This window comes from Cherax quadricarinatus, chromosome 14 (assembly GCF_038502225.1).
Source record: "Cherax quadricarinatus isolate ZL_2023a chromosome 14, ASM3850222v1, whole genome shotgun sequence".
NCBI lineage: Eukaryota > Metazoa > Arthropoda > Malacostraca > Decapoda > Parastacidae > Cherax > Cherax quadricarinatus.
The window spans coordinates 12,119,686-12,133,718 of record NC_091305.1 but is presented as its reverse complement, the minus strand read 5'-3'; the positions used below and the strand labels follow the sequence as shown (position 1 = coordinate 12,133,718).

Here is a 14,033-nt window from a genome sequence, read left to right as displayed (position 1 = left end):
TAATTTCGCCAAAACCATTCTTAACCTAACGAAAAAAATATATTTCCCTGTGTTTGTTTAGGATTAAATTATTGTAAACAAATCTAAAATATATTTAGTTGGGTTAGGCTAAAAAAAATGGTTCTTGATATAATAAGGTTAGGTAAGTTTTCTAAGATTCTTTTGGTGCAAAAGTATAAATTTTTAAATCAACATTAATGAAAAAAAATATATCTTTAAACGTATAAGAGAAAATTTCAGAAAGGACTTAATTTTAAATGAGTTCTTGCTAATTGACCAGTTTTACATATTCGGCACCCGAATCTGCATGACAATGTCTTCCATTGCAGACACTGCAAAGCTCCAGGCGGACATCAACCAAATCTTTCAGTGGGCTGCAGAAAACAATATGAAGTTCAACGATAAGAAATTTCAATTACTCAGATATGGTAAACATGAGGAAATTAAATCTTCATCAGAGTACAAAACAAATTCTCGCCACAAAATAGAGCGAAACACCAACGTCAAAGACCTGGGAGTGATCATGTCGGAGGATCTCACCTTCAAGGACCATAACATTGTATCAATCGCATCTGCTAGAAAAATGACAGGATGGATAATGAGAACCTTCAAAACTAGGGAGGCCAAGCCCATGATGACACTCTTCAGGTCACTTGTTCTATCTAGGCTGGAATATTGCTGCACACTAACAGCACCTTTCAAGGCAGGTGAAATTGCCGACCTAGAAAATGTACAGAGAACTTTCACGGCGCGCATAACGGAGATAAAACACCTCAATTATTGGGAGCGCTTGAGGTTCCTAAACCTGTATTCCCTGGAACGCAGGAGGGAGAGATACATGATTATATACACCTGGAAAATCCTAGAGGGACTAGTACCGAACTTGCACACGAAAATCACTCACTACGAAAGCAAAAGACTTGGCAGACGATGCACCATCCCCCCAATGAAAAGCAGGGGTGTCACTAGCACGTTAAGAGACCATACAATAAGTGTCAGGGGCCCGAGACTGTTCAACTGCCTCCCAGCACACATAAGGGGGATTACCAACAGACCCCTGGCAGTCTTCAAGCTGGCACTGGACAAGCACCTAAAGTCAGTTCCGGATCAGCCGGGCTGTGGCTCGTACGTTGGTTTGCGTGCAGCTAGCAGCAACAGCCTGGTTGATCAGGCTCTGATCCACCAGGAGGCCTGGTCACAGACCGGGCCGCGGGGGCGTTGACCCCCGGAACTCTCTCCAGGTAAACTCCAGGTATATATATATATATATATATATATATATATATATATATATAAATATATATATATAAATACATATACATATAAATATATAAATATATATTTATTTATTATTATTATCACACCGGCCGATTCCCACCAAGGCAGGGTGGCCCGAAAAAGAAAAACTTTCACCATCATTCACTCCATCACTGTCTTGCCAGAAGGGTGCTTTACGCTACAGTTTTTAAACTGCAACATTAACACCCCTCCTTCAGAGTGCAGGCACTGTACTTCCCATCTCCAGGACTCAAGTCCGGCCTGCCGGTTTCCCTGAACCCCTTCATAAATGTTACTTTGCTCACACTCCAACAGCACGTCAAGTATTAAAAACCATTTGTCTCCATTCACTCCTATCAAACACGCTCACGCATGCCTGCTGGAAGTCCAAGCCCCTCGCACACAAAACCTCCTTTACCCCCTCCCTCCAACCTTTCCTAGGCCGACCCCTACCCCGCCTTCCTTCCACTACAGACTGATACACTCTTGAAGTCACTCTGTTTCGCTCCATTCTCTCTACATGTCCGAACCACCTCAACAACCCTTCCTCAGCCCTCTGGACAACAGTTTTGGTAATCCCGCACCTCCTCCTAACTTACAAACTACGAATTCTCTGCATTATATTCACACCACACATTACCCTCAGACATGACATCTCCACTGCCTCCAGCCTTCTCCTCGCTGCAACATTCATCACCCATGCTTCACACCCATATAAAAGCGTTGGTAAAACTATACTCTCATACATTCCCCTCTTTGCCTCCAAGGACAAAGTTCTTTGTCTCCACAGACTCCTAAGTGCACCACTCACCCTTTTCCCCTCATCAATTCTATGATTCACCTCATCTTTCATAGACCCATCTGCTAACATGTCCACTCCCAAATATCTGAATACATTCACCTCCTCCATACTCTCTCCCTCCAATCTGATATCCAATCTTTCATCACCTAATCTTTTTGTTTTCCTCATAACCTTGCTCTTTCCTGTATTAACTTTTAATTTTCTTCTTTTACACACCCTACTAAATTCATCCACCAATCTCTGCAACTTCTCTTCAGAATCTCCCAAAAGCACAGTGTCATCAGCAAAGAGCAACTGTGAAAACTCCCACTTTATGTGTGATTCTTTATCTTTTAACTCCACGCCTCTTGCCAAGACCCTCGCATTTACTTCTCTCACAACCCCATCTATAAATATATTAAATAACCACGGTGACATCACACATTCTTGTCTAAGGCCTACTTTTACTGGGAAATAATTTCCCTCTTTCCTACATACTCTAACTTGAGCCTCACTATCCTCGTAAAAACTCTTTACTGCTTTCAGTAACCTACCTCCTACACCATACACCTGCAACATCTGCCACATTGCCCCCCTATCCACCCTGTCATACGCCTTTTCCAAATCCATAAATGCCACAAAGACCTCTTTAGCCTTATATAAATACTGTTCACTTATATGTTTCACTGTAAACACCTGGTCCACACATCCCCTACCTTTCCTAAAGCCTCCTTGTTCATCTGCTATCCTATTCTCCGTCTTACTCTTAATTCTTTCAATAATAACTCTACCATACACTTTACCAGGTATACTCAACAGACTTATCCCCCTATAATTTTTGCACTCTCTTTTGTCCCCTTTGCCTTTATACAAAGGAACTATGCATGCTCTCTGCCAATCCCTAGGTACCTTACCCTCTTCCATACATTTATTAAATAATTGCACCAACCACTTCAAAACTGTATCCCCACCTACTTTTAACATTTCTATCTTTATCCCATCAATCCCGGCTGCCTTACCCCCTTTCATTTTACCTACTGCCTCACGAACTTCCCCCACACTCACTACTGGCTCTTCCTCACTCCTACAAGATGTTATTCCTCCTTGTCCTATACACGAAAACACAGCTTCCCTATCTTCATCAACATTTAACAATTCCTCAAAATATTCCCTCCATCTTCCCAATACCTCTAACTCTCCATTTAATAACTCTCCTCTCCTATTTTTAACTGACAAATCCATTTGTTCTCTAGGTTTCCTTAACTTGTTAATCTCACTCCAAAACTTTTTCTTATTTTCAACAAAATTTGTTAATAACATCTCACCCACTCTCTCATTTGCTCTCTTTTTACATTGCTTCACCACTCTCTTAACCTCTCTCTTTTTCTCCATATACTCTTCCCTCCTTGCATCACTTCTACTTTGTAAAAACTTCTCATATGCTAACTTTTTCTCCCTTACTACTCTCTTTACATCATCATTCCACCAATCGCTCCTCTTCCCTCCCGCACCCACTTTCCTGTAACCACAAACTTCTGCTGAACACTCTAACACTACATTTTTAAACCTACCCCATACCTCTTCGACCCCATTGCCTATGCTCTCATTAGCCCATCTATCCTCCAATAGCTGTTTATATCTTACTCTAACTGCCTCCTCTTTTAGTTTATAAACCTTCACCTCTCTCTTCCCTGATGCTTCTATTCTCCTTGTATCCCATCTACCTTTTACTCTCAGTGTAGCTACAACTAGAAAGTGATCTGATATATCTGTGGCCCCTCTATAAACATGTACATCCTGTGTATATATATACATATATATATATATATATATGTATATATATGTATATATATATATGTCGTGCCGAATAGGCAGAACTTGCGATTTTGGCTTAAATAGCAACGCTCATCTTGCCATATAGGACAAGTGAAAATTTGTGTATGCAATAATTTCGCCAAAATCATTCAGAACCTAACGAAAAAAAAATGTTTCACTGTGTTTGTTTAGTATTAAATTATTATAAACAAATCTAAAATATATTTAGTTGGGTTAAGCTAAAATAAATTGTTCTTGTTATAATAAGGTTAGGTAAGTTTTCTAAGATTCTTTTGGAGCAAAATTAAAATTTTTTACATTAACATTAATGAAAAATATATATCTTTAAACGTATAAGAGAAAATTTTAGAAAGGACTTAATTTTAAATGAGTTCTTGCTAATTGACCAGTTTTACATATTCGGCACGACTATATATATATATATATATATATATATATATATATATATATATATATATATATATATATATATATATATATATATATATATATATATATATATATGCAGAACAACCCACATGGGAATGGATATCTTTAGTTCTAGATCATTCGCACTCTCGTGCGTCGTCAGGAGCTATGCAGTGTTACAAGACAGCAACAGAAAGGAGGGAAAATTCTCTGAGGCAAGGCAGAAAGTATCAGTGGTAACCCATGTGACATGGGTTACCACTGATACGTTCCCCTTGTGGCTTGTTCTGCAATGTTAAGATCACATGTGTGCATATATGTAAATACATATATATACATCATTTACTAAACTGCGGCAGGCCAGGGCTCGACCCCACGACACTGTCCCGCCCCAAGAGACAACACAACGTACATGTCACCTTACCACTGAGCCAGCGATCTGACAAAGATCACGCATCCAGCAGAGCTAGAAGTTTTTTTCATGAACCGAGGAAACTCGTGGCAGTGGTATCTCAAGGATTATTTTCAGCCTCCTGTTTGAATAAACGCCTCAACAAGCAGTCTATATAGCAATGAAATCACGAAACAAGTGATTATGAATCATATATCAAACTGCTGCAGGCCAGGACTCGACCCCACGGCACATGAGCCCTGGCCTGCCGCAGTTTGGTAAACGATTCAAAATTACTTGTTTCGTGATTGGATTGCTATATAGATTGCTTGTTGGCGCGGGTCCCCTAGTACCCTATCAATTCCCCTGAACATTCTGTATATAATTATGGTTCACCTGGTTCGTCTGTCCTCCAATGTCATTAGATTCAATTCCGTTAGCCTCTCCTCAAGGTTCATTTACCTTGGCTCTGGAACTGGCCTCACTGCATACCTCAACGCTTTCTCCTGTCTCTTAACATGCTTTTCCAGGTGTGAGTTCCATGCTGGATCTGCATACTCTAAGGTAGGTGTAACATATGATGTACAAAAGGTCGGCAATGACTCTTTGTTGAGATTCTTGAATGCTTTCCAGACGAACATTGGCCGCACAGGTTAATCAGCTGATGGAGTCTCGGGAGATATGCTTGGCACTATACTCACTCCTTGATTGAGGTCTGCAGCTTCCATCCCAAGAATCTATATTCCGTGTCCGGTCTTCTCGCCCTTTCCCCAATCTTCATTGTCTCTGCTAAGGTTGATTTCAAGAAACCATTTATCTGGCCAATCTTGCAGTTTGTCTAGATCCATTTGTAGCCTTTCCCTGTTCTCGTCTGTTTTTATTTTCATCATTAGTTTTATATCAACAAATAGGATTACTTCTGACTCAGTCGCATCTGGTATGTCATTCACTAAACAAAAAACAGTACTTGTTCTCGTATCAATCCTTGCAAGACCCCTCTGGTACCTATATTTACCTGATCAACAAGGGTGTTGTTGCTAGTAGCCCTCTGTTCAACATATCCATCACAGCCTGGTTGATTCGGCGGGTGGTGAAGGTACTGGTAGAGTTTGGTCTTGAAGACTTGTACCCTTGTCTCGGGAGTGTTGATATCATCTGGGACCAAGGAAGCTGATAGGGTTTATTTTACAGTTTCTTCCATATCTCTCGCTCCAGTATGTTATGGCAGTATGTGGATCTGGGACCAGGCCTTCAAGTACCTTCCACGTGTACATTATTATGTATCTCTCCTCTGCTCTAGTGAGTACGTATTTACTACTCTGGGGTATTCCTGGTATTTTAATACTTTACTGGACCTATGCAGGCCAGCTCTGATATCTTCCCCGCTTTAAACAGAAATGTCAATACTGAGCAATATTCTAAGAGAAAGAGAACAGGCTATTTAAGCAGTGTGGCCATTGGAAATATTTCATTTGTTCTGAAAGTTCATTTTCTCAGCTTTCATGACATTTGCCATACTTCGTTCTGTAAAAGAAATGTCACTGAAGTCATTAGCGATCCTTCACATGTTCCTAGAGTATATCCGGAGTGTGTTCCGAGAGTCAACGCTTTTCGGCCCAGACTAGTCCATGAGATGGATGGCTTGATCAACCAAGTTGTTGGTGCTAGCTGCACAAACTCTAACATAAGCACCACAGCCCAGCTAATCAGGCACTGACTTGATAAATTTGTCCAGTTTCTTCTTGAAGATAACCAGGGGTCTGTCGGTAATCCCCCTATGTATGCAGGGTAGGAAGATTAGTGAAAAGTCATGGTCCCTTCGCACTTACTGAGTTTTCCTTTACTGTACTCATTGCAGCTTTGCTTTTCGTTGGGGGTACTTTGCACCGTCTGACAAACCTCTTTTATCAATAATTGATATGTGCAGATTCTGAAATCCCCCTAGAATTTTCTAGGTGCAGATTACAATGCATCTCGCCTACGTTCCAAGAAGTACAGATCAAGGGATCTTCAAACGTTCTCAGTAATTTAGGTGCTTGACTGAATCCATGTGGACAATGAAGGTTTTCTGCACATCTCCAGATCTGAAATTTCGCCTGCATTCAACACAGCTGTTTGATTACAACAGTATTCCAGCCTAGAGAGAACAAGTGACTTGAAGAGTATCGTCACTGGCTTTGCATCTCTTGTTTTAAAAGTTCTAGTTACCCAGTTTATCATTTTCCTTGCGGTTGTGATAGTGGCGCTCTTGTGATCCATGAAGGTGAAATATTTTGACATGATCACTTCAAGTTATCTCACATTAGTCTTATGCTCTACTGAGTGATTCGAATTTGCTTTACACTCCGTTCCGGTCTTTATTTCCTCAATCTTTCCATAACGAAGCAACTCAAACTTGTCTTCAATGAACATCATATTGTTGTCAGTCGTCCACCTGAAGACTTTTAGTGACCTCAATGGTTGCCACTCTCGTACAGATTCTTGGATCGTCTACAAAGGATGATAAGTTTCTATAGTTTGTGCCTGTATCTATGTAGGATATGAGAATAAATACGAACAGAGGCCAGTGCTTTTTTCTCCGTTGGAGCTCTATACTTTTTTTTTCTAAGCAGCTAGAACTTGTCACTATTGAAAATCATATTATTTTTCACTTCCCACTGAAAGACTTTGCTTATATCTTCTTGAAAGCCACAATCATGACTCATGTCATGATAGTGGCTTTGAGGGAACTTGAGCTCCAGTTCGTCACGGCCACGCTGGCCGTGCTAACCTCTCTATGGTGCATAAATATACATAGTTGGATGAATCTTATTTGCAGCCAGCTGACCCAGTGGTTTACACGCTGGCCTGGAGTTTTACGATTCACTTGCCGCGAATTTAATCCCCACCTGTACCGTGTTTTTTTTTTTTTTTTTAACAACGAGAGTTGAGCAGTTGGCTGGTCTCTTTATTAATTTTAATTAATCACCATTAGCGTTCTGCTACTTCACGTACAGTAGGTTTCTCAGGCCTAATTTGAGCCTTTCCAGAGCCCAATCAGATCAAAGGAAACTTCTAACACTGTCGTGAGCCAATAAAAGAATTCTTCGTCATTTACAATTAATCAGAAACATCTCCAACCATTTCTTAAGTAAAGTGAGGAGCTGGGACGTGGGGCAGTGTAATTGAAGACTTGGAAGTGTGTGTTTCCTAATCAATTCCAATCGCTTGTAAACAAGAAAAATGACTGTTTTGACTCGAAAAATAATAAAATAAAGACACTGCAAGAGTCACAAGAGTAAAAAACGTCTTACAATGGGCCAATCTAGAACATGCCTGAAACACATTCAAATCCTTTCAATATTTCGATGACGGCGCAATGATTAAGTTATTAAAAATTGAATTAAGCGCATTCACCATTCTATATTAGAGAGACAGAATTCTCAGTTCCTCAAATATAACTCATATTATGCTCGCGTTAATAGCAAATTATCAGCCACCTAGTTCTCTGGCTGGCTCGCTCCTTCCTGTGTTCGTTCTCTCTCTTAATTTTTCTTTGGTACACAGGGTTTTACAAGCTTAGGTTAAGGTTTCTAACTTTATTTGCAAGCTAAGAGTTGTTACTTACATCAGCTCATTTAAAAACTTTTTAACTGTTATGAGACACACAAATAGGGAACAGGATGAAGTTAAAGCCATCTCTCTCTCTCTCTCTCTCTCTCTCTACCAATGCTAAACATTAGCCACATTTCCAATTAAGTCATCGTTCATGGCGAGTGTGGTGATCCCCGGAAGCACTTTGAGGTAAATACAAGATAAGTAGCATTCTTCCCCTTCCCTCCCTGCCGGCTCACCCTTCCATTCCGCCATCCCTCCCTGCCGCCTGCCTCCCTCTGCAACATCCCTTGCCCCAGGCTACTCCACTTGTTCACTAAATACTAACAGCACACACTGCTTGTATTTTCTCCTCTTTCCTGTTTCGTTTTCACCACGTACCTGTCTGTCACACCTTACCTATGACCAGTTCCGAGGGATGTACCCTGGCAGCGCGGTCGTGCGCCAGGCTGTCTTGTCGACCATTTAATCAATCTGGCTGGTGCTGCTGATCTGACACCTGGCGGGGGTGATCTTTGTCTATAAATGCTATAACGTATCATAAAATTTTCCTGATAGCGAAAAAATGATTGCTAAACATTTTCCCGATGCTCTTTTAGAATTTTTACGAAACCTGCGAATTATTGAGTCAGATTCATAATATATTTTTATTTGTATTTTTAGAGTACTTATAGTCGGTTTTAAATAGTGAAATCCATAATACCGTGGCTGTAACATTTCACAAATAATTCACAATTTAGAGAGAAAATATCCCACAGTGTTTCGGGTCTTCCTGGACCATTACCAAGTAAGGAACATTGTAACTTTATAATGGTACAAAACGTCGTCTAAAGTTTTCCCTTACATGTACGGTCTCTTCATTCTTCATATCTTCTCTACCCTTTCTTCTTTCTCCTTTTCATTCTCCCTTGTTCTTTAAACAAAACAACTGCCAAAGTAAAATAAATTTAACCAAGTACGCAAAACCTTCCAAGTAAAAAGTATACCATCACTTATTTAAGAAAATGAATCAAGAGAATGAATAAGTAACGAGAAGGGTAGCCAGGTAGCTTAACAAGTGACCGGAAGTTGTGCCTCGTGAGTCGTGTACACCACGCAACACTCCACATTAATTTACTGACTATATCAAGTTAATTCCATAATTTTCTTCTAGGAAATTACAAACGAAACACTCCATGAAGAAAATAATAATAATAATAATAATAATAATAATAATAATAATAATAATAATAATAATAATGATAATAATAATAATAATAATAATAATAATAATAATAATAATAATCTTTATTTCTAAAAGTACATGATACAACTTATATAGACGTAGATGACATCAATGACATACTATATAGAAAGCTCCTGGTTATGCAGAGCATTTCGGGCAACTTAAGTTAATTTTGTCCCCAGGATGCGACCCACACCAGTCGGTTAACACGCAGGTACTTATTTGCTGCTAAGTAAACAGGGGCAGCAGGTGTCTTAAAGAAACGTCAAAGACAGTTTCTATTTAATATTCAGAGAACTAGGTAATAACTGATCGTAGAAAGTGTCAGTGTAGAGCGTCACGACGGTGCCAACGTGCAAGAGAATATTGTGAAGCTGCAAGTGTGGGAGTGGTTATCAATGAGTAAGCAAGTTTGTAATGGTTGGCAGGGATTCGAAGCTGGAGGAAGTCGTGGGCGTAGAAAAGGGCTAATGGGATAAGCAGACTACTACTTAGTAGAACTTATGAAAATACCAGAATAAATTGACAAACTGACGTAATGTTAGTTGATATCTGAGACTTTGGTGGTTAAACAACACAGACATCACAAACACTGATGGCTGAACAAAACAGACATCACAAACACTGATGGCTGAAAAAACAGACATCACAAACACTGATGGTTGAACAACACAGACATCACAAACACTGATGGTTGAACAACACAGACATCACAAACACTGATGGTTGAACAACACAGACATCACAAACACTGATGGTTGAACAACACAGACATCACAAACACTGATGGTTGAACAACACAGACATCACAAACACTGATGGTTGAACAACACAGACATCACAAACACTGATGGTTGAACAACACAGACATCACAAACACTGATGGTTGAACAACACAGACATCACAAACACTGATGGTTGAACAACACAGACATCACAAACACTGATGGTTGAACAACACAGACATCACAAACACTGATGGTTGAACAACACAGACATCACAAACACTGATGGTTGAACAAAATAAACATCAAAAACACAGATGAACGTCGACAGTATGATCGAGATGCATCAGGTAGCCAGAACAACATTAACAATGATGCTTTAGCAACACAGCCTTCACAGGCCCCAACCCAGCCACCACAACACAGCTCCATACCCAGCCACCACAACACAGCCACCACAACACAGCTCCCAACCCAGCCACCACAACACAGCCACCACAACACAGCTCCCAACCCAGCCACCACAACACAGCCACCACAACAGTCACCACAACACAGCTCCCAACCCAGCCACCACAACACAGCTCCCAACCCAGCCACCACAACACAGCCACCACAACACAGCCACCACAACAGTCACCACAACACAGCCACCACAACACAGCCACCACAACACAGCCACCACAACACAGTCACCTGAACACAGCCACCACAACACAGCCACCACAACAGTCACCTGAACACAGCCACCACAACACGGCCACCACAACACAGCCACCACAACAGTCACCTGAACACAACCACCACAACCCAGCCACCTCAACATAGCCACCACAACATAGCCACCACAACACAGCCACCACAACACAGCCACCACAACATAGCCACCACAACACAGCCACCACAACACAGCCACCACAACATAGCCACCACAACACAGCCACCACAACACAGCCACCACAACATAGCCACCACAACACAGCCACCTCAACACAGCCACCACAACATAGCCACCACAACACAGCCACCACAACACAGCCACCACAACATAGCCACCACAACACAGCCACCACAACACAGCCACCACAACAGTCACCACAACACAGCTCCCAACCCAGCCACCACAACACAGCCACCACAACACAGCCACCACAACAGTCACCACAACACAGCTCCCAACCCAGCCACCACAACACATCCACCACAACACAGTCACCTGAACACAGCCACCACAACACAGCCACCACAACAGTCACCTGAACACAGCCACCACAACCCAGCCACCTCAACATAGCCACCACAACATAGCCACCACAACACAGCCACCACAACACAGCCACCACAACATAGCCACCACAACACAGCCACCTCAACACAGCCACCACAACATAGCCACCACAACACAGCCACCACAACACAGCCACCACAACATAGCCACCACAACACAGCCACCACAACACAGCCACCACAACAGTCACCTGAACACAGCCACCACAACCCAGCCACCTCAACACAGCCACCACAACATAGCCACCACAACACAGCCACCTCAACACAGCCACCACAACATAGCCACTACAACACAGCCACCTCAACACAGCCACCACAACACAGCCACCTCAACACAGCCACCACAACACAGCCACCACAACAGCCACCACAAAGTCACCTCAACACAGCCACCACAACACAGCCACCTCAACACAGGCCCCTCAACACAGCCACCACAACACAGCCACCACAACACAACCACCACAACAGCCACCACAACACAGCCACCACAACAGCCACCACAACACAGCCACCTCAACACAGGCCCCTCAACACAGCCACCACAACACAGGCCCCTCAACATAGCCACCACAACACAGCCACCACAACAGCCACCACAACACAGCCACCACAACAGCCACCACAAAGTCTCCTCAACACAGCCACCACAACACAGCCACCACAACAGCCACCACAGTCACCTCAACACAGCCACCTTAGCACAGGCACCTTAACACAGCTCCCACAAACCCTGATGTTGACGACAGCATGATGGAGACTCATCCCGTGGTCAGCACCGCAATAACAACACACTAGACGTGACACTATGAGGAGGACGAGTCAATTTATTGCTGGCACCTGCTTGTTTATATACAAGTGCTGGGAGGGGAGGAGGTTATAATGGGAAGGGAGATGATGCAATACGACAGAGGAAAGGAGAAAGAGGAAAAAACAAAGAGAAAATGGAAGGTGAAGGAAAAAATTCAATATTAAGAGTAAGAGAAAGTGAAAAGTGGAGGAGAAAGTATTACGACTCCAACACACAGTTATGTGAAGAATCTCTGTGTTGCTATCTCTCCTGAGGTCATGTCTGTTGTATCCTATTCACGCCCTGTCTCCGGGGAGCTGCATGAAGTTTTTAACATGAGATTCTAATAAACATTTCTAAAATCTGCTATATAACATATTATCCAAATGTACAAAATAAACTAGCAAGATGTCTTTAAAAAAAAAAAGGTGGTAAATAAAACAACATTCAATGGCGAGATAGAAATGCTGCATAAATAATTGCTGGAATTATTTATAATACATGGACTCAACTTCGTCATCCTTCCCTGTATATTTTCGAGTGCATTTGTCTTGGCTTTAAATTTCTGTTAACCAGAACTCCTAAATTTCTTTTCGTATTTACTTTGACTAAGATCTATATTGTTTAGCTTACAAGAGCTATAGTTGTTTCTTTTTTCCCTAGAATCAGAACCTTAAACTTGTCTTTAATGAACTTTATTTGCCACTTCTCTGACCATAGCATCAACCTATCCAGGTCATCCTGTAGCGTTCTGGTGTTTACGTCAGGAATTACTTTACGGCCTATTTTAGTGCCATTTGCAAACTTAAAGTCGCTGTTATTCCCTCACCAATGTCGTTTATGTAGACTGTTAACAAGGGTCCCAACACTGAACCTTGTGGTACACCACTCACAAAAGGTCCCCATTAAGATATCTCCCAATTAATGCGAACATACAAACTCTATTTTGCCTATTGGTCATCCATGCCTCGCCCTAGATCATTTCTCCTACTACGGCATGTGCCGCTACTTTCTTAATCAATCTTCCATGTAGAACTTTATCAAAAGCTTTACTGAAGTCCATATGCACAATATCGTATCCTTTATCTTGGTCTACCGCCTCAAATACCTTTGTGAAAAAAGGTCAGTAAATTCGTTAAGCACGAACGCCCCACTGTAAAACCGTGTTGAGATTCATTGATCAGTTCATATCTTTCAAGGTGGCTTCGAACTGCATTAACAATTATTGATTCCATCAACTTCCCATAATTGAGGTTAGGCTGACTAGTCTATAATTTGAAGCTAAGGACCTATCTCCCACTTTGTAAACGTGTATTACATTTGCCATATACCATTTATCCGATACAATACCCATTTGTAGTCATCTGATAAAGAGATAAACTAATGATTGGGTAAGTTCCTCGTTACACTCCTTTAGAACCCTTGAAAACAGCTCAGGCCCGGTGACTAGTCTGGCTTCAATCTATCTAGTTGTTTGATATTGCATAATTTATTTTCCTGACTAGTATAATTGATTTCTGGGATTTCGTTTATATTCTCTCGTTAAAAGAGAGAATTGGTACACATTTGTTTGTCACTAATGGTAAGCGGAACCGAGTTACATTTAAGTGGGCTTATTTTTTCCCTAAGCTTATTCTTATATACCTGAAAGAAACCCTTAGGATTGGTCTTTGATTCCCTTGCATCCTTACTCTCATCCCCTTTTGGCTTTCTTC

The 14,033-nt window shown here is 41.5% G+C and overlaps 1 protein-coding gene across 5 annotated transcripts in view; it reads right to left on the bottom strand.

The window, feature by feature from the left end:
* The window catches only part of LOC128695394 (SET and MYND domain-containing protein 4-like), a 415,476-nt gene that overhangs the window by 279,324 nt on the left and 122,119 nt on the right, over nt 1-14,033 (bottom strand). The gene's annotated exons all lie outside the window — the stretch shown is intronic.